Source organism: Heterocephalus glaber, unplaced genomic scaffold (assembly GCF_053883595.1).
Source record: "Heterocephalus glaber isolate CG9 unplaced genomic scaffold, H.glaber_assembly_v1.0 deba00000901, whole genome shotgun sequence".
NCBI classification, from domain to species: Eukaryota; Metazoa; Chordata; class Mammalia; order Rodentia; family Bathyergidae; genus Heterocephalus; species Heterocephalus glaber.
In genome coordinates this window covers 12,655,892-12,677,662 of record NW_028258171.1, presented here as the reverse complement: position 1 = coordinate 12,677,662, position 21,771 = coordinate 12,655,892, and the positions used below count along the sequence as shown (strand labels likewise).

Genomic DNA, 21,771 nt, shown 5'->3' with positions numbered 1-21,771 from the left:
GGCAAAATACTGTCTTTTCATATAGAATTATGACCTACTCAGAAATCTCTGTGGGGGCTCTGGAAAGAAAATGGATTTAGCCCAATGACTGTTCTGTTTCTATCAATTTTTTCATCCTAGCCAGAAATGATCTCATGCTAACTGTAATTTAAGAAGAAAAGTAAATTCACATTGTTATTCTCCCTCAAGTATATTTAATGAAATTCTGCATACTGAGCTTCAGTTGAGATGCAGCTCCCACTGGGATGCAGAGGGGAGGCCCTTTTGATTTTCGTGCTCTAGCTTTCTACCCAACTAGGCTGGGGAATCATCCAGCCCTTCCCAGAACAACTCTCCCTATTTAAAGATTTATCAAAATACTTTCTGACGTGACAAGTAATTACCCTGTAAATAGAAATGAACTGGGGTCCTGGGGACTATTTTAAATTTTTATGTTCCCATCAGAGAACCAGACAGGCTGTGGAACTTGTGTTTGTTATCCCAGCTCAGCCATTCATAAATCATGGAATCGGACACAAATGTCTGAACTCTGTTCCCCTGTCTCCTCTTAATGTAAAATCCAGATACATAGTAATACTTGTTTCATAGGCAGAGGAAGAGGGCTTGTTACCTTTTGCAAAAGCTAATTGCTAAATTGTCAGGAATCTGGCAAGCCATTGTTAAACATACTCCTTATTAAAATTGAAATAGTAGCTGGGTGCAGTGGCACAACCTGTAATCCCAGCACTGGGGAGGCTGGGCCCGGCTGGCTGAGAGTACAAGGCCAGCCTGAACTACATAGTGATAACTTGTCTCAAAAAACCAAAAAGAAAATAAAATTAGTATACTGTACAATTTAATAAAAAAGTTCTATTAAATCAAAGGTAATATATACTTGAAACCCATCACTTGCTAAGTATTTGACTACATTGTACCAATATTTATGTGTTTGAGGATATTTACACCTATGATACATGCCTGGGGAGACATCATACAATGGTGAGCTGCTGGGCTGCTGAGAATCTCTACCCAGTTTCCAGGTTCAATGATGTCTCAGGTGGATAGCTTGAAACTGGCCATGGTGGACATCAGGAAACGTTACAATTTAGTCTTTTTCTTTAAGCTGTTGTTAATTTTTTTGCAATAGGCTGCTCCTAGTGTTTTTAGAATTTGTCATCCTTTAAAAAAAGTTTAAATACATATATGTTATACAAAAGTGTAAATATATTTATATATTATGGTGTAAATATGTTATGTGTATGCTTGTGTGTACATAAACAAAAGAGCCTGGTTGGCACTGAAAGCTCTCAAAATCTATTAGTGAATCTGAATTATTCATTTTTCCTGCCTGTATGCTTTCCTCCCTTTCTCCCTCAATTTTACTTCTTTTTGTCATCTTTCATTGCCTTCCCTCACCCCCAAACCCAAAGTGGTGTGTATGGGGAGATTAAACAGTCACTGAAATCACTCCAGTCTCGCTTTCTTTCCTTCTAAGCGCTGCTGACATGACTTTCAGCCCATCCCTAACCAACCTGAGATTAGGTACAGTATCGCTCTCTGATTTAACACTGCATCGCGCCTCCAAGCAATGAGCCTGCCACACCCACAGTCACCTGCAAAGAATCCCGGCCCTCAGAGCCACCGAGGGCAGGCGGAGGGCTCGCTGCAGAAGCTGTGCTGGACCCTGGAGGGCTCTTTTTCTGCTCACTCGCACACCCTGGTTGGTTCTAGACACTCAAAGGTACCCAAAGGCGCTGCAACACTGTTGCGCTCCTCGCCACCCCCAGGATTAACTAAAAAGCTTGTAGCAAATGGTCTAGAGAGTATATTAGATTTAAAAAATCTCATGGCAATGTCAACAGCTGCAGCCTACTCTGTGAAGTATGGAAATTTAATGTCTCAACTATGGTTTTCCTTTGCCTCCAATTCTAGAAGCTCTTTGTCTTTCTCCTCTTTCCTCCATTGTATGTCCCTGGTCCAGAATGTTCTTGCGTAGCAGTTGATGTCCAATTTCTCTGGTTTTTATTTATTTATTTATTTTTGGTACCAGGGATTGAACTCGGGTCCTTGCGCTTGCACAGCAGGCGTCGAAACCACTGAGCTAAATCCCTGGCCCCAATTTCTCTGGTTTTGAGAATCAGATATTCTTCTTGTTTGTCGATCTAATGACCTGCTCTAGTTCAATTTACAACAAGAAATCCCTGTGTCTCACGGCCTAATTCAGTTTTCATTAATTTTCCTTTTAATGAAGAACTCTGAGATTTAGTTTTACCATGTTTTGACTGTATTCTATTTTAAATTGTAGGTTACCATTTTGCCCTAATTCAAATTAACAGTAATATGCAGATTTTTGAGTTGTAGTTGAATATATGAAAACACTGACCTGCTGCAGTGCAAATACCTATAATTACACTTTTAGTAAACAAAGTAATTTATGGATTCTAAAATTTATTTATTTATGTTATGAGAAAACTTCATTTAATGTGATGATGTTAGAAACCATATTTTTATGATAAAATACAATTTATCTTGAAGAGGAAGCAAATACTGTAGTTCAGATCAGAGAAACATACTGAGGTTTTAATAAAGAAAAGCTTTGCCTTGTCCAGGACACTTAAAGTCTAGAACACTTTCGGTGAAAGAGAAAGGTTAGATGCCAAACTCGGGCAGGGGCACAGGTTCATTTACATGCCTGGATCTATGCAGCTCTCACTTTTAGGCAAGTGAACTGCTATTTTTGGCAGTGGGATCTTCAATAGTAGCCTTGGATGTGATCAATCATATATATATATATATATAAAATCATATATATATATAATCATATATATATTTTTTGGTATCTGGGATCGAACTCGGGTCCTTGTACAACAGGCGGCGGAACCACTGAGCTAAATCCCGGGCCCTGATCAATCATATTTTAATCATCAAGCAGTCCAAGAAAGTTTTTCAAAGGTATAGTTGAGTATTTTCATGTATATACTATTAAGACATCTAAATTTTTGGTGTTTTCAGTATATAATTTTATTGCTGGTCTTTTTTTTCATTTTGTACAACTACAATATTAGGTATTAAGTGACATAATTCTTTTTCTACTAGAATCAATTTATCCCACTTAGCAAACTCTAAGTTTTGTGAAAGGGAGATATGATATGAGAACACACAGACAAATATATTGAAAACCAATAGAGAATATTTTTAACTATCTTAAAAATGCAATCATAATGAACTGATTCTCTCTCTCTCTCTCTGGTTGTTTGTTTGTTTGTTTGTTTGTTTGTTTGTTTGTTTTGGGATAGTCTCCTGTCAGGCTGGCCCTAAACTCACTTTGTAGCCCAGGCTGGCCTGGAACTCAGTGATCCTCCTGCCTTAGCTTCCCAAGTACTGGGATTACAGGCATGTGCCACCAAGCCCACTTTGATAGTCTTTATGGAAAAACTGAAGAGTAATTAGAATCAAAATAGGTATCAAAAGTAATTACCAGTGGTTTGTTTTACAAAAGAAGAATATAGCCATAAAGGCTGATTGCCCAGTTAAGCAACTGCCAGATTCTTCTTTAGTCAACACTAATAGAATCCACATTTGAGCTAGTGCACAAAGCATGTAAATATTTAGCATCTCTTGAAATAACATTCTAGTGATAGCAGATGCTACATAATCCTATCCATTGTTGTGACTGAGCACAAATTAACCAGGTTAAACATCAAAGATACATTGCGGGGCCGAGGAAGTAGCTCAGTGGTTTCGTCCCCTGCTGCGCAAGCGCAAGGCCCCAAGTTTGATCCCTGGTACCAAAAAAAAAAAAAAAAAGTTACATTGGGAATACTCCAAAACTAAGAAAAGAATGTTAATTCAAAGAATTTTAAAAGATTCAGAAATAAAAGTAGAAAACATCTTAAACAAGGATGAGACAGTGCTAAAACAATGACTGACCTAAGACCTTTAAAATCATCACCAAAATGCACTACAATATTTTTTCATTTAGGTTACAGAAAGAATCTATATGTACAGTTTGTGGAAAGAAGGGTTCTAAAATTTAAAGAGAAAGCCCATGGAATTTTTAAGCACATGACTTTTGCCTCAAACACAGTTCATCCCCCTAGTGCTCTTTAAGATCAAAACTAGTTCAGGGAGCTGTAAGTAGTTCTTTCAATTTGTGCCACTGTGGGTAACCTATCTAATATCTAAGTATACAAACTTACACTTTCAAATCATTGGAGATAACAAAATGAAATTCTAAGATGAGACCTTTATTTTAATATCATAGTCTCAGAAAGTTTTATTTTGAAAAACCAATTAAATATTTTCATCTCAAGATTTTACTTCCTAAACCATCTTAAATGGGCTTTGAATTTACATTAACTGTTTCTCCGGGACAATTTGGCTGCTTTTTAGGTTAAAGGTGGTTCAGCACCTGGCTCATGAGTGGCCATCTGCAGGGTTAATTTAATTGTCCAACAGAGTCTGGTATTGTCCCAGCTGCAAAGCAAGATGTTTCAGTGAGCAGAGGGCAGTGGTGGGGGATCAGTCTCTCTCCTCTCCCCCCCCCCACATTTTTTCCCTTTATTTACTACTATGGATTCAAAAACATTCCTTTGTATCCCTACCTCCCTGACATCTAGTGAAGACTTGTCTTTCTGTGTATTAAAAAAATATAATGAATTCCACATTAATTTGAAAAAACTGCTTGTTGTGTTTAGGGAAAGGCCTGGGTTAGGAGTCTCCTAAAGAACAGGTGTTGCAGTGCGTGTGAATGGTGGGCCATCTGCTAGGTCATGGGAACCTGCTGGGTACAGCTGGCTGCCTGCTTCCTCAGGGTGTCCCTGATTAATATATTAATATATCACATGAAATCTATTAACACCATGGTTGTAGGACATGGTGCCCAGTACAGTATGGAGCTGAAATTAGAAAGAACTGCAAATTGTTGTTCTGTTTGCTATGGCATACATAATGTGAGACTGAAAGTCTGTCAGTCATACCTGGGAATTTCGGCTTCTCATTCATTACTACTTAGTAATGCTATAAAACCTGTTATTTTCTCCTTTGTACTGTGAAGATCCAGAGACAATCTTTCAAAAACGTAGGGCCTCTTCCTCTACAAAATACAGTGCAGTCAACCAATATTCTACCTACAAACATTCCTCCTAAAGATCAGATTTTATCACTGAGTCTTGCATCCTAACCCAGATTATTCCATCTTCACCCAGAATTTTGTATAGTATTACCAAAATTCAGTAGTCTATTTCACAAATGCAGTATGTATCCAAAATGAGTTACTTTGTCTTGATTTCTTTGGAATGACATTTTTGTCTCCTAGAAGTTCTTGTTCATATTTTTTGAGAGGAGTAGGTGTAGAGCCATTTACAGCCATTATGAACTTTATAAAGTATGTTATGTGTTATCTGAGAAACCTGTCTACTACTCTTATATCTTTTAGGCAGGCTGGTAAATTACTAGTAATACTCTCCATCATGAAATACAGCTAACAGAAACTAAAGGATACAACTACTGGGGAAAATGTTATAATTGGATTACAACTTCCCCCCCAAACTGAACATGCTATTTAAATATAGGAAATAGCTTGAGAATATGAGATGTGATAAAAAAAAAACTATAGTGAATATTTAAATTAAAACATTAAAAAATGTATTACAGCAGAAGACATTGTCATTAAACCCTCTCAAAATACTCCCCCTGGCTGTGAACACACTTATTGTTCTTGCTACTTTGTGAAGCAGTTCTGGAAATGTCCTTTTGTGAGTATCTTTTTGTGGCTACCTCCATATCCTGAGTTTATTCAAAACATTTTTGGCAATTTCTGTCAAATAAAAACATCATGGTGTGTCCTCATCCACCTTATTCACTAGATCTGGCATGGTGTGACTTCTGCCTCTTCCCCAAAGTCAAAATGACCATGAAAGATACACATTTTGATTCAATCCAGGATATCCAGGCAGCCAGGACAGCACAACTAAAGACACTCACAAAAGAGGACTTCCATGGCCGGGGAGTTAGCCCAGTGGTTTTGCCGCCTGCTGCGCAAGCACAAGGACACAAGTTCAATTCCCAGTACCAAAAAAAGAGAGGACTTCCAGAACCTTCGGGAAGGGGCAAGAATGAGGAGATAAGTGTGTTCAAAGAGAGGAGAAGTATTTTTAGGGGGATCAATGGTAGATGTGTCTTGTACTGTAATAATTTCTTTTTTTAATTTAAAGTCACCATAGTTTTTTATCACACCTTGTACAAATTGAGCTGAAGAAACAATTGAATTCATAATAAATTGACAGACCTTGGTAACCTCAGTGTAATTAGACAATATCTTCCCTATGGAGGAAGTCTGTAAAAAGCAGTTTTCTGTGTTCCCTTTGTCTATCCTTCTAGTTCTCCTAGGAATCACAGTCATGTGACACACCCTGAGAACAGTGTCACTAGGCAACTTCCCTGCTGGTTGTACTTACACAGTAAGTACATGGCCTACATGGTCTAGGCCAATCTCTCATCATGCTCTCTTGCTCCAATGCAGAGACAAGGTAAACGAGATGTACAAGAGCTGCCAGTGGCATGGCATGGCAGGCTATTTTACAGAAAACTTTTTTTAATAAGTAGAAAGTATACACTCTGAAATAATCATATCTTGTATAGTAAATAGAGAAACCAGTAACATGGTACTGTGGGTATTATGTACCATACAAATTGTGTGTGCTGTATTTTTTATGACTGGCAAGACAGAAGGTTCATTCACACAACAAACCAAAACCTGTGAATAATGGACTGCAATACAATTTAAGCTAGCTATGACATCGTGAGACAACAGGAATTTTTCAGCTCCATTATAATCTTTGGGGACACAGGTTGTATATGCACTCTGTCCCTGGCCAAATGTGATTGTGTGGTGCATCACTTTCTACAGATGAGCTGTAATCATGTGCTCATAGTCCTAGAGAGCAGAAACATTACTGACAACATAGCTAGTTGGCTGTTGGTGTGTTCTATCTCAAAATTCAAGTTATAGACTTGGGCTATCCTTCTCCCTCTCGCAAAGGACGCCGAGATGAAACTAGACCTGGGATTCTGGCAAGTTGGGAAGGGTGTCTTGCAAACACTGTGTGTCCAAATGCATCTTTAGCTCCCATCCTCTCCACTTGAGATGCAAAACAATGGGGCCTAGGCCTTCAGACAGCAGCAGCTGGAAAGAAGGAAGAGAAAAGAAGAGGCAGGAAGTGCAAATCTCAGCTCTGGCAGTCCATCCTTGGGAAAAGCACCCTCCTCCATGCTGTGTGAAAGGGAGTCTTGCCCATACAGGACCTACATAAATTCCACATAAGGACAAGGGCACAAAAACACCAACCCTAAACCAAAGACCTGCTCCTCTTCATAAAATGCAACTATCTGCCAGCAAATCAGCTGGGCTTCCTCTATAGGCTTCGGCTATGATTATAACCGCTATTCAAGCCAAACTATCATTCATAAGTAGTCAAATAACCTTTGAAGGATTTACTAGCTCCTCCATTGTTAGGTAACATGACTCTATGGAGATTTCTCATGGAGTGCAGGGATTATTAAAATTAGATAAACTCAAAATGTTTCTAAAAACAAAAAAATAATTTCAAGATGTCACTTGCAGCTTATCAAGAGGGACAGGAATCTGAGCTGTTATTCAAAGGAGGTAATCTTTTACAAAAGCATGGAGAGATATAAAAAATGGAAATTTCAGCAGTGGCTCACAGCCAATTTTATATCATTTGAATTGAGAACAAATCATACCTCCTCATCTATGCTTAGAAAATAACATCCTGCCTGAATGGGAGAAGAGGTAAAATTGATATATGAGATACTTTTGAAGAAAACCTGTCTTCTGGGATACAAATGAGGAGCAATCAATGAAACACCTGTAAATGGTGAATATTAAAATTCAGGAAAGAAAATTCACACCAATATAAATTGAAACATGAGCAGGAGAGGAATAGGTGAGATAACTTAAGATCAGTACTCATCTCAGGCTCTTTGTACTAAAGTGACCATATCTAAGTACTTCTTTTATTTTTCCAACATAGATAAAGTATAGCTGACTTGAACTTGAAGCTCTTTTGTTTTTCTTTGTATTTAATGTACTTAATAACAAAAATCTCAAAAGAAAAAAAACCCATCCAAATGAACTCTCCAGCTACCTAGAACCTTTAAGTTTAGAAAAATTGCGTTATCTGGATTGATCCTTCAGAACATGGGAATTTTAACCCAATGGCTGGGTTCTAGGATCAAGGAGGTACCATCTGCTAGCAGTAACTTTTGAGATGTACAAATGTCTGTATCTGGTATTGCATTAGATCTTTAATGTAGGAAATAAGGAACCAATTGCCATTTTTGTGAGTACAGCATGATATTGTGTGTGCACGTGTGTGTGTGTGTGTTCTCTGCTTTGGTTCCTGGCACAGAGCTCCTAAAATTCTTAATAATTTTCTGAGCAATAGGGGCACTGGGAACATTTTTTGGTCTAATATTTCATCCTGGCCTCTGATTTGATCCTGATGCAGAGATCCTAATTTCTTGGAATTTCCTGGGTGGTAGACCATCTCTTATTCTAATGAAATGTCTCTGGGTGGGCTCCTGAATAAAGGCTGGTCACCAGAAAGACCAAGCTGTGATGAGAAATTTCTCCTCTACCTTCCAAAGAGGGCAGATGGACTTTGTGATAAAGGCACCAAATAATCCCTGACCTTCAGGGTTGGTAGAATTCTTGATTTCTGAGTATGTAGAGGTCCCTGGAGGTTGAGGTACCTAGATGAGGCATGGAGGCTTCATTTCTTTTCCTTCATACCTTGCCTTATGCAATTTCATCTGGCCATTCCTCTGTATCCTCTGTATCCTCTGTAATGTCCCTTGTAATAAACTAGTAAATGCAAGTAAACTGTTTCCCTGAGTTCTGTGAGTCACTCTAGCAAATTAATTGGACCCAAAAAAGGGATATTGGGGACCCCTAATGTATAGCTTGTTGGTGAGAAGTTCTGGGGGCCTGGACTTATGATTGGCACCTGAAATGGAGGCAGTCATGTGGAATCACCTCAACCTTGGGATTTGATCAAAATCCAGGTAGACAGTATCAGAACGGAAGAACAGGACATCCAGATGGTGTCTGCTGGAGAACTGCTCACTGTATGAGGGAAAACCCACATACCCAGTGTTTAAGACTGTATTGATCGGTGAGTGTAAGAGTACAAAAAACAACATAGATTTTTCCTGTCTAAGCAAGGGTCCTGGTGGCACATTCCCTGTGTAGAGAGGTGATGTGACCCTTCAGTACTGTACTTCTCTAACCTCTTCTTGCCACAACCTTCTAACCTCCCACCAGTAGCCCATATGACCCCTGGTACAGCATATGTTAACGTGATATTAAAAGCAGTAAAGAGTCATAAGGAACAAGCTCCAGTGGGGAATGGGAACTGGGCTGCTGTGCACCAGAGATCTGCCCCTGCAGGTGGGCTCTGAGCTCCCAGCCCTCTGGCTTGTGTTCTGAGTGCCAGGAGGCATTCGTTCCATGAGGAGATGCTCCTTGCTCCCAGAATGGCTTTAAGAAGTCATGTTGTCCTCATTTGTTCTTGGGACTGCTGAGCTCAAGCATTACTAAAACCAAAGAACACGCCCACCTAACTATCGGCTCACCACCAATGTGATCACCATGCTTCAGAGGTCAGAATTTCTGGTTTAAAAAAAGTTCACTTTATTGGTTTAGACATGAAGAATGAGTATTTCTTTTCTCATAGAAAGAGAAGGTTAGGCTTTAGATCTGATAAATGTATGAATTGGCTTAATCATTAATTTCTCTTAAGTGACAAAGGAAATTCATACAGACTTAACTCAGTTTTTCACTGACACTCCTTTCTGTTTGAGAATTTCATAAAAAAGTGAAATATAATTTTGTGCTCTTTATTTATAAATGTATTTTAATATTAGAGTTCTTCAAACTTTTCCAATATAGATGGTACCATTTTCTATAAATGCAATAAAAATAATATAAAATAATTTATCCTCTACTCTTAAATGTTAGGAAATACTAATCGTGGCAGATGATAATTAATCCAGAACATATAGGTATGGAAATCATCCTTCAGTATGAAATAACATATTTACATAAGGTATTCAAGCCAATGTATATAGGGAGATATCTGGACTTATTTAAAGGTTTACTTTTCAAAAACAAAATGAAAAATTGAATAAGCTTTTCTGTACAAACATTGAGTAATTGAGTAAGCTTTCAGAATTCCAGGATTTCATGTGAGTAGCCTTGTACAGAATCAAAAATAACCAACATTTCTACTACTGTAATTTTTGTACCTGTATAGTTTTTACTGATGTAAATGGGGGAAATTTCACATAAGTTTTACTCAAAGAGCTTCAAATAATAACTAATTAATGACAATTATCAAGAACATTGGGTACTTTAGAATTCAATGTCTCAATAGGGGAGAAATTATATAATGGTTGATTGCACCAACAAATGCCACTAAATTAAAATACCCTATTAGAGTCATATACATGAAAGTGCTCTAATTTAGTTAATAGACAAGGGATCCTGTATTTTTATAGTTAGTAAATTATGCTGCACACTTTTAAAAACTTTTTCTTGAAATTCTTTGAGTTAGGATGGAGGCAAACAGTATGTACCCTGCCGTGCTGACGGGCTGAGGAGATCTATCAGCTGCCGGAAATGAGCTCACCCACCCTGTGCCTCTCCTGGAATAATTACTGTGGTGGCCAGTAAATTCGACATTCACTCACTTGCCATTTTTACTTGGTTTTTCTTCTGCCATAGTGTGGTAGTTACTGTTAAGGGTAATGTTCTCTCTCAAAATAATACAAGAAAAACAGCCAGAAATTATTAGCCACAGGGGAGTATCAGATTACAGATAGGAAGCCTTGGAGATTCAAAGACATGCATAGGAACAAAACTTCCCAGAGACTCACCTCCTTCCTCTACAGTCTCTGTTTCCCCCTGAAGTTTCTGCTTTGTTTTAGGCAGGAGAGTCTTGCTTTACCTCCTGTGGGCTATGGATGGGTAATAAAAACAGTAAGCGTCTAACCAGTTTAATCAGAAAACTATGAAATAATTTCAAATATGATTTCCATACACTGTTTTACAGTCATTTTTTGTTTTGTCTTATTTTTGGTGCTGGGAATTAAAGGCAGGGCCTCTAGATACTAGAACTAAACTCTATCACTAAACTACACCCCCAGGCCCTTGAAGTAATTCTTATTTTTTGGTACCAGTAATCGAACTCCGGACCTTGCACCTGAGAGGCAGGCAGCGGCACCATTGAGCTAAATCCCTGGCCCCCTTGAAGTAATTCTTGATAGAAGCTATGCCCTGAGAAGCTATAGAAAGAGGGGCTAAATGATTACAGGGAAATTTGAAGCAAGACATATGAAGAATATCAGAGAGGAGAGATTGATTATGCACTGCAACTAAATGTTGAGCAGGCCATGAGAGAGCTATTTAATAGATTGCTAAACATTTATCAAAAATATGATAGTCTATTTATTGGATGACTGTCATAGTTTGACTACAGGCAGAGCTCTAGACTGAGTGATGGGCTACTGGGTCAAAAATGTTTTCTAGGCAGGCGTGGTGGCGCATGCCTGTAATCTCAGCACTCAGGAGCCTGAAGCACGAGGATCACCATGAGTACGAGGCCAGCTTGGGCTACATAGTGAGTTCAAGGTGAGCCTGGACTACATAGGGAGACCCTGTTTCAAAAATAAATAAATAAGGAGCAAGGATTTAGCTCAGTGGTGCCGCCGCCTGCCTTGCAAGTGCAAGGTCCCAAGTTTAACCCCCCAATATCAATCAATCAATCAATAATACTTTCTATAGTAGTGGAGTCACTCAGTGGTACAGTGTGTGCTTAGTATGCATGATACCCTGGCTTCAATCCTCAGCACTTGAAAAAAATCTATAGAGCCTATGATTATCCATGAAATATTTCTGATCTATTTTTTTAAGAGCTAGTAAAACAAACCAGTGTTCATAAGAAATATTCTAAGGGTAAAGTACCTGTATGCTGATATACCTATATATTTTAGTCCAGTTGAATGTAGGAATGAATGGAACAATGGATTTCTTATACTGTTCCCCAAACATAACAGATTCAAAAAAGAAAAGAAATCACTTTTCCCACATCAGCAAGAATATCTTGCATTCCGCAGACTTAAATTTATTCCAGTCTATTTTCTATTCATTTAATCCTTTCATTTGCCAAAGGGTTATTTCATAACATATCCAAAAAAGTATGAAATGAATAGGTGCATAAATAAGTGAAGGTAACTAATAATTATACTCTGCTATATCTATAGTAGAAATTATAAAGGTCATAGACTTAAAATCCCCTGTAAGATAAATTTTCCCTTTTTCTACTCTGTTATCACAGAGAACTAAGTTCTCTGAATCATGCCTTGAGGCATTTCTAAAAAGGAAATTCCAGACTGCTTTAAGATTTCAAATGACAGAAGAACCAAGGGAGAAACTGAGATAAAATGGGAAGAGAAAGAAATCCCTATCCCTAAGAGATCTACACTTTAATCCTCCCCCTAATTATTTCAGGCAGCAATGTCTTCCATTACGTAGCCTTGCTCAAGCCCACTTATCATTGCCCTGGAATTGAACACTGAATCTCTTCTACTCTTTTTCTGCACGTAGTCATCAAAATATTACTAATTTTATTCTGGCTTGCTTCCCATTGCCTGTCTTCTCCCTAGGGAAGAACTCAAGGTGAGCCCTGTTCCCACAAAATTATCTGGTAAGTAAATGAAACCAGCCATCTAAATAAGCACATCTCAATCTCCTCCATACTGAAGAGTTATACGGGGAAAATCATATTAAGTTTGTCCAAGGACGGACTCTATTGTTTAGAATTTTCCTACTATAATATGTTGTGTCTCGGTATCATCAGTCTGGTGGCATCTTTCCTCAAGTCCAGCCATCTGGTATATTTTTAGATTCACAGATGCAAGAGAGGTCACCACCCTGATAATCAAGGCACTTCAGAGTATCCTATCATTCAACACAATGCTTACAAACGAATGTTTCTCACAATATCTTGATGGACTACTTCTACTACTATTTCTTTTTGGCCACATACCAATATTTTTTGTAAAATGCAATGAAAATTAATTACTAGAAAATGATACTGGATATCAGAAAAATCAAACTGCTATAAAAAATCAAAGAGCTTACTGTATATACCATGTAATGAACCAGCTCTAGTCCATAGGATACTCTGTTTTTAAGCACTGGATAAGTACTGGAGTAGCTGATGTCAGCATCTGGCAACCTCATCTAACCAGCACATCCTGTTCACATAGCTATTGGTGGTGCTTCTAGAGTTGGTGCTGTCAGACAGGTATTAATGTGCAACATAAAGATTTCACATTTTGTTCCCATTGTAATAGATCCATTCACGTGCCTCTTTCCCAGAACATGTTTGTTCCCATACATTCTCAGTGGACTGAGCCTGGGTGTGTATGTGTGCGTGTGTGTACATACACCTCATTTCCATATACATATTCCTATCACAGCAGGCTATTTGGTAACCTGGGGTTATACCCTAGCAGATTTCCTACTGCCAGCATCTGCATTCCTTCCCCTGGGGAGCAAGCACTCTGAGTGCCAGATCCTACTTACGAAGATGAGGCTGGAAGTTATTGGGAGAACTTCAACCACTCTCTACCAGGACGCCTTGAAGGAGTGGGACCTAACCTGGCTTGTAGGTCCTCCGTGGACTAAACTCCAGATGACACCCCATTTATCAGCTTCCTTTCCTTGTCTCTTTCCTCACTCACTTAGCTGTGTCCTTTCACTTCTCAAACTACCCGCCCTGGTGGGCTACTGGGGAAGCCAAACTGCAGCAGTTTTTAGAAGGTCACTGTATCTCCAAATTTCTGACCCATGTAGATTATCACAATACATTTGTTTAATAAAGTTCATTTTATTATGCTTTGATAATATTCTATTGTGCATGATAAGGAGAACTGCTATTTATATCACTTATTTTTCAAAGATTTATGTACACATATATATTACTCTAATTCAGAACTCTCATTCACTTATATTTTCTTTTTTTATATGAATTTGTGAATTAGGAAAATATCAATTGACAAGAGAAATGAAACATTACTTTTAATAGATAACTATTACTAGACCAGTAAGGAATGGCAAATACAAAAACAAAGTTACTTTACAAAAAAATAAAAGTAAGGCCAGGCAGACATAGAAGAGCCAAAGTCCGCTGAAGGGTCTGGTGTAGTTGAAATTGCTAATTACTTCTTTCATCAGATAAATGAGCAAGTTTATGGTTGCCTGTGTCCTAATAAAACACCACCTAAAAACTGCTCGAGAATTGGAAAGTTCTGAAGGTTTCTTCATCTCAAAATGTCTTCTTAAATTGGTAAAGGGAAATCATCTTAGTATTTCCGGCACTGCACTTCTAAAGCAAGAAAGAAGAAAGGGTGTGGGGAATGTTAGGAGGAAAGTGAGTCTATTCCAGCCCTTCTGGGGTAGACAATATGCTTTAGCTGCCTTCTCCCTTGGGACATCCTTCCTCTGCTGGGAAATTCTCCATTTTTGAGTCCAGGCTTTCCTGTGACAGAGGCCAGACACTATTCCCATGTTCCCCGTAGCAGGCACTAGTGAGGGAGAAGCCATCCTCATCAGACACATGCAGCCCCTCAGATCAAAACAGGCTGCACGGATGCATTCTGGGAGAAGTGACTGCAGAGACACGAGTTTTCCAAGCATTTTCTGGAGCAGCAGAGTTGCCTCCATCTGGTGACTCCCCAGGGGTGTCCTATGGTAGGACACTACTGTGAGCTGTATCACCTTCAGAGCTGATTCTCTGATTCTCCTGAAGATTCTTGTACTACTGATATCATCTGATATATTTCCCATTAGAGTGAATTTCTGTCACTTGGATCTACGAACTGATTGATACACCCTTCATATGCAAAGCTACAAGGTAAGAAAGTTAAAGACGAATTGGATGAATCCTGTCCTAAAGCAGCTTACAGGAGAGCGGGGGACAGGGTAAGTAACCACAGTGTACTGAAGGCTCTGAGATGACAGAACAGTGTTGTGAGAACCCTTGAGAGACAGATGCCCTCGGCCCAAATCCCAGCCCCACTCACCACTGGGCACCGTTTTTCCTTGGACAAATGACTTAACCGCTCTGTCTCAGTTTCCTTATCTGTAAAGCAGGGATGGTACGTGACTGTCTTACAAGGTTTTATGGTACAGAGACCTCATTGCCTGCCCAATCCACCCTCTCCTCTCTTGCATTTGTGGGCATAATGCTGCTCAACTGAAGATTATTTTTTTCAAACTCCTTTAAAATGCAGCCACGTGACTAAATGTTAGCAAGTGGAACGAGAAGAGAAGAATGCTCACAGCTTCAGCTTTACTGGCATAAAACGAATTCCTTATCCTGGACTTACTGCTCGTTCTTCCTCTTCCTCCCAGGTGTTTTGGAAATGATGATCACGGGTGAGGGGAGGCAATGGTGACGCTGAACACTGCAGATGGCAGAGTCATCCTGCTAGCCTGGCTTCAAAGCTCATTGTGGCCCAATGTCCCTGCCCAGGGCAGGGTGCTGCTACAGACTGCCTTTGCCAGCTGTCCCCTGGTCAGTGACATTCAGTGACTGTCACTTCCTTGGGATGCGTTTGACAAGTGAGATTCTCCCTCATTTTAGATATGGTTGGAGTCTGCCTTGCAGTAACTTCTACTGATGCACCCTTGTTTACCTTCTGGAACAACCAAGAAAAGTCAACTGTCACAATTTTTTTTACTTAATAGCAATTCTTCTCTTAATGCTAAAATAGAACAAATAGTCCAAGATGTCCACTCCCAGCTCAAGGAACTTGACCCAGCTGAAAAGTCAGTCTCAGGTCTCCAGCTTCACTGCTCATTGAAAGACCCTTAAAACTTTACCAACTTCACAGTTATATACAGAAAATTCTTATGTGTTTTTCAAGCAGGGCCACATGTGTGATTCAACATCTACCATGTGCCAAGTACTGTTCCACATGTGCGTATTTTCTGGAGCACAACATCTATCATTAGTGGACTGTTTGAGGGAGAAATTTGTGTCTTTTTCTTTAGGCGCCTGCATCACTGAGAATCTTTGTACAACAACTCTCATTTGTACCCTAAATACTTCAGTTATGACAAGGATTAAATACACATATTTTATATATAACTTAGAACAGCATTTGGTTTAATTTAAAACACTAAATATGTTTTAGCTAGGATTAGACCCCAGCCTTCTCATATGAAGACATGAACCAACTGAGTCATGGTTATGCTGAAAGTGTCCAAATTAGGGTTCAAGCCTCCTAAGTCTCTCTACCATAGGACTATATATGAGTTTCAAAATACAAGGTTCTTTGAGATATATGCATATAATTTTACACAAGTTTTACACTTACATAAAAATAACAAGGTCCTAACCAATCATACTATACCTGAGAACTTGTATCTATTAGGGATCCTGGAAGGTAAAAGGGGATCCTTCTATCCCAGGTGCCCCTTATCATTTTACTAGCACTGAAATGATGTGTCAGGGAATAGGGAGTGGGTGGTTTCGTCTATTCAGAGTTGGGGTCCATGGAAGTGACATAAGAGAAGGAGTCTAGGCTCTCTGACATGGAGTCCAGTAGGGCTGGAAGAAGGTGAGGCAAAGCACCAAGGAGCTTTGGCACAGGGACTGGCTGTGTGACCCTCTGGACCTATAAACGACAAGTGAGGGACAGTGGAAACAGAAAAAGGGATAGGGGGGCAGCAATCCCAACAAGGAATTCCAGACCTTACACAAAGTCTGTCTCAATCTTTTTCCTCAGTAGTATGTACAGATTTATTTTTTCTTTCACTTTAACGTTCAGAAGATTTCCACATAACCTTCTGTAGGAAGTAAATTGTTTTATATGAGCAGCTCATATCATTTCATTATATTGTGCTAGCAATTTATTCACTGAGTAGTTTATTTGCTCAGGTTGGTTCTTTAATACCTGTACAGGTGGCTTGTCCAGGTTTGGTTGTATATGATTGTACAGATGATGAGAGTGATGGCTCTGCTCCACAGCAGTAGTGGGGACCTCTAGGATTGCAATGGAAAAGGAGAAGAGAACTAGGGTTCACTGAGCACCCACTAATATACATTTGACATTTACAACATATTCTGTACTTCTGAAGACTCATGACATTTGATTATCCCAGTTTTTAAGATGGGAAGCCTAAATTTCAAAGAGGTTACATAACTTACTAAGGTTACAGATTTAACAAGTGGAGGAACCTGTTGGTGTTCATGGTGACCCCCCTTTGACTGTGAAGTCTATGCCTTTGACACTCTGTTTTTTGGGCACACCCTTGAGGGTCCTGCTGTCTAGGCAGAACTGAATTTCCTCCATAAGATGGGGTGATAAAGGTACTTACCTCATGTAACTAGATCAAGTGAGATAATATGTACATGTGGAACAGTACTTGGCACATGGTAGATGTTGAATCACACATGTGGCCCTGCTTGAAAAACACATAAGAATTTTCTGTATGTAACTGTGAAGTTGGTAAAGTTTTAAGGGTCTTTCAATGAGCAGTGGAGCTGGAGACCTGAGACTGACTTTTCAGCTGGGTCAAGTTCCTTGAGCTGGGAGTGGACATCTTGGACTATTTGTTCCATTTTAGCATTAAGAGAAGAATTGCTATTAAGTAAAAAGAAATGTGACAGTTGACTTTTCTTGGTTGTTCCAGAAGGTAAACAAGGGTGCATCAGTAGAAGTTACTGCAAGGCAGACTCCAACCATATCTAAAATGAGGGAGAATCTCACTTGTCAAACGCATCCCAAGGAAGTGACAGTCACTGAATGTCACTGACCAGGGGACAGCTGGCAAAGGCAGTTTGTAGCAGCACTCTGCCCTGGGCAGGGACATTGGGCCGCAATGAGCTGATCCAATCTTCTTGCTGAATTTCTATGGCTTCTTTGTAGATGGGGGAGAACAGTTCTGTTTACTTCCTGGGTAATTTCAGGACATCTCAGCCTTGAAATTTATATGGATTATGCTGGGTGGAAGACTGTTTTCCTTCTTCAAGAGCCACTTTTCCCGTTTGTCTTTCCCTGCACCTTTTGAGGGAGGAATCGTGTTGAGCATCTGCTCCAGGATTCAGGTCCTGTCCTCCGGCTATGACGAACACCCCCGTTCCTGTGGGGGCAGGAGGCTTGGCTCTCCTTTTAGACATTCCCTTCTGTGCTCCACTAATCACACCCTCAGTACATTTCACATCTTATTTTTAGGAGCAAAGCATAAAGAATCCCAGCAGCAACAGCAGTTTCTGTGGCAACCTGTATCGCCCCCCTTGCTTGTCCAGCTGTGCAGAATTAAATTCTAAAAAAGGCTATTTTACATCATGTAAAGGAGATTCACAGTAAAGGTCCTTTTTAACTAAAGATTTTCTTCTAAGTTAAGAGAGAACTAGATGGGAATTAGGTTGGGGGTGGGTGGGTGAACAAAAGACATAGAACCTTTTACTTAGAACAAGAGCTATTATAAAATCCCAGTTGTGCACAGGCATGCCCTAGTTGCCTTGATTTTTTTTCCCTGCAGGGAATCATGTTAGACACCAAAATAGCAGTTAGACCAATGAAAACTAGGTTTGAATATTTGTATCAGAGTAGTTTGTTGACAAGTTCCCCTTTAGCCCTCCCTTCATAACCTTCAAGGCTGGACTAGATTACACATTGATAAGATTCTCATAGTTTCTTGAATAACTCTTTCCAGTCAACTATTTCAGCTCCCAGGGGGAGTTTGCCAACACCCTCTTCCTGACACAGTCTCCACAGGCAGTGTCTTCTAGGGCCAGGCCTGAGGAGGAGGAGACTGAAAAGCAGTTCCCTGAGAGTGCAATTTTGGGGACACCAAAAGATCACCAGCTAAAAACGATCCCTCCCAACTCCATGTCACATCTTGGATTATCGTTATCACCACTGTTTTGGGTTAAGTCATTTGTTTCCATATGATTCTGAGAAATTGCAAGTATGCTGCTGGGCGGAGTAACATTTTATAATCATATTTTGTACTCTACTTCTGAGAAAATAGGATACACTAATATGAAAAAAGATTTCTAGCTTAAGAAAATCTGTACAGACAAAACAGAAAGGAATAAATATGCCCTGAAACTTAGACTAATATCATTACTATGTTTAAACATTAATTGAGCTCCAAGTTTTCTGAAGCCAGAAAAATAACATTTTAGAATTATAATTCATTACATGATGATCACTTGTTAAAAGGAAAGACATCAGTTGGTCTGGAAAGATTTTTGATACTGTATTCTTTTTTTTTTGGTACTGGGGATTGAACTTGGGACTTTGTGCTTGCAAGGCAGGTGGTGGAACCATTAAGCTAAATCCCCAGCCCTTGACACTGTATTCTTAAAAGGGACTTTCATACCTAGGAAACAGAATGAACTTTTTCTAACAGTTATTTAGGAAAAAACAAAAACTAGTTTTCACATGGCCATTTATTATATTAGCTGTAGATAAATCTGAAATTATATCCTCAAAATAAGATACAATGAAGCCACCAATGTAATTTATTACTTTTGAGATTAATATATTTATAACTGCTAAATTTTTTTTTTAAGAGTAGGAAAAATTTATTGAGAGAAAGAAAGCTTCTACCTAAGAGAGATAGAAGGGGGACTGAAAAGTGGATTGCCCGCCCAACCCACTTTTCAAAGATGTTTTATACAGCAAAGCCATGTGGTGAGGCAGGTACAAAGTGGGACAAAACTGTAAGACCCAATGGAAATTTACAAGGTGGGCATGAGGTGGGACAAAACCATGACCAACCAATAAGATTACAAGTACAGTCACCCAGCTTATATTGGTTAAATGGGGAGCAAATGGGAAGACAAGTCACATACAAGGAATTTCCCATTTAGAATATCAGTCACGGCTATCTGTCTCTAGGGGAAGTAGTACTTCTTTTCCTTTTTATAATGCTGACCAGTGAATGTGCCTCAATTGTTCTCCATGTTGGTTCCTTGCAGTGTTGGCTCCTGGAGGGCTGGTCCTGTCTACCTGCCAACAAGATATCTAATTAACTTACCTATCTGCAGTATTCCCCCCTCTGAAGAAGGACCCCTAACTGCTGTGAGGGGGCAAAGGGCAAAGACAGGTCTGGCTACTTCCAGCTGAAGAGGGTCATAGTTGTGATCAGTGGTTACGGTTACTCTACAGAGGATCTATCTAAAGGCCCTCAATAGGCTCCAGGCATTGTCATCTTGTAGCCATATAGCTTTGAGTCTGGAGGAGACAAAGCCAAAAAACAGTTAAGAATACATGGGCTAAATAATAAGGTCAGCAGGGTTGTCATAAATATAGCCAACAAGTGTTTTTACTCAGAAGAATTAGTAATAGTCTCTACAAAGAGGATAAGGAGAAGGTCCAGGGGACTTCAGGATCCAGCATAGAAGTCATATTGTATAGTTTAGCAGTTATGAGTTGATTACAAGGTTGATCTGGTGGATTCCGGTAAAAGAAGTCTAGCACATTTGTCATTGGTTCCATTTGTATGACTGCTTGGAGTTTGGCAGCCTCTAGGCAAGAATAAACAAAACTTTAAAGAAATTAGAGCGGGCCAAGGCGCCCGCTTTAACCCCGACAGGCTGACAGTCGTCTCAGTCCCCCCAGCCTCGTACGGACGAAAGCCAGTGACTGAGTAGAAATCAGGCCTCACTGGAACCCTGAGCAGAGAGTGGACAACTACTTCTCAGGAACTCAGGACAACTGCTTCTCAGGAGCTCATGCGTCAGAAAAGGTGACTCATAAGTAAACCAAAAGAATATGGCTGCACAGATATCAGAATCTGATCAGATAAAACAGTTTAGGGAATTCCTGGGAACCTACAATAAACTTACAGAAACCTGCTTTTTGGACTGTTGTTAAAGACTTCACAGCAAGAGAAGTAAAACCTGAAGAGGAATACCATATTCAGCAGAATGAGGCCCTGGCAGCCAAAGCGGGACTTCTTGGCCAGCCTCGATAGAGAAGTCCCAATGGCTGAGCCCTGGGTAGAGGCTGCCATGGCTGTTGCCCTGGGAAAGGGGACTCATCAGGTGGAATCCCAGGAAGTGGTGGGCACCATGGTGAACCATCTGTCGTGACTATTTGGCAAATGGAAACCACTGGAAAAACAAAATTGCTGCTCACCAAGAATAATCAAAATAGAGGATCTTATTATTCAGTGAAAATAATAAGGTGCAACGTTAAGGTTGAGGCCTTAAGATTCAGTAGCTTGGCAACTTAATTAGAAAAATAAGCCACTGTTTCTTCAACTGTGACTGTTAATTTTAAAGCAAAATATGTGTTCAATCATGTAAGAGAAAAACATTACTGAAAGTGAAATAAATGGGAATATCACTGAGAAAAAAAAAAGAAAGAAATTAGAGCATTGGCCGGGGATTTAGCACAGTGGTTCTGGCGCCTGACTTGCAAGTGCAAGGTCCCGAGTTTGATCCCTGGTACCAAAAAAAGAAAAAAGAAATTAGAGCATACTCTAAGCATGAGCACACTAGAATGAAAGGGCAGGTTGGGGAGAAAGTCACACTTAGAAATTGAAATAGTGATTGTAACCTGCTGGCTTTTAGATTCTTTCATTGATAAAGGTTATCTGTAAGTCTGATACTTTAAGGAGAGACAATTTGAAGAACAAATCTCACTTAAGAAATTTAAAACTCAGGCCAGGGATTTAGC

At 39.5% G+C, this 21,771-nt stretch overlaps 1 pseudogene across 1 annotated transcript; it reads left to right on the top strand.

The window, feature by feature from the left end:
• Nucleotides 1-20,499: 20,499 nt before the first annotated feature.
• Nucleotides 20,500-21,064, top strand: LOC106009782 (mitochondrial import inner membrane translocase subunit Tim9 pseudogene; annotated as a pseudogene). The gene is made up of 2 exons (XR_015450057.1): nt 20,500-20,737; nt 20,837-21,064. The product of XR_015450057.1 is annotated as a mitochondrial import inner membrane translocase subunit Tim9 pseudogene (transcript).
• The last annotated feature ends 707 nt before the right edge of the window (nt 21,065-21,771 follow it).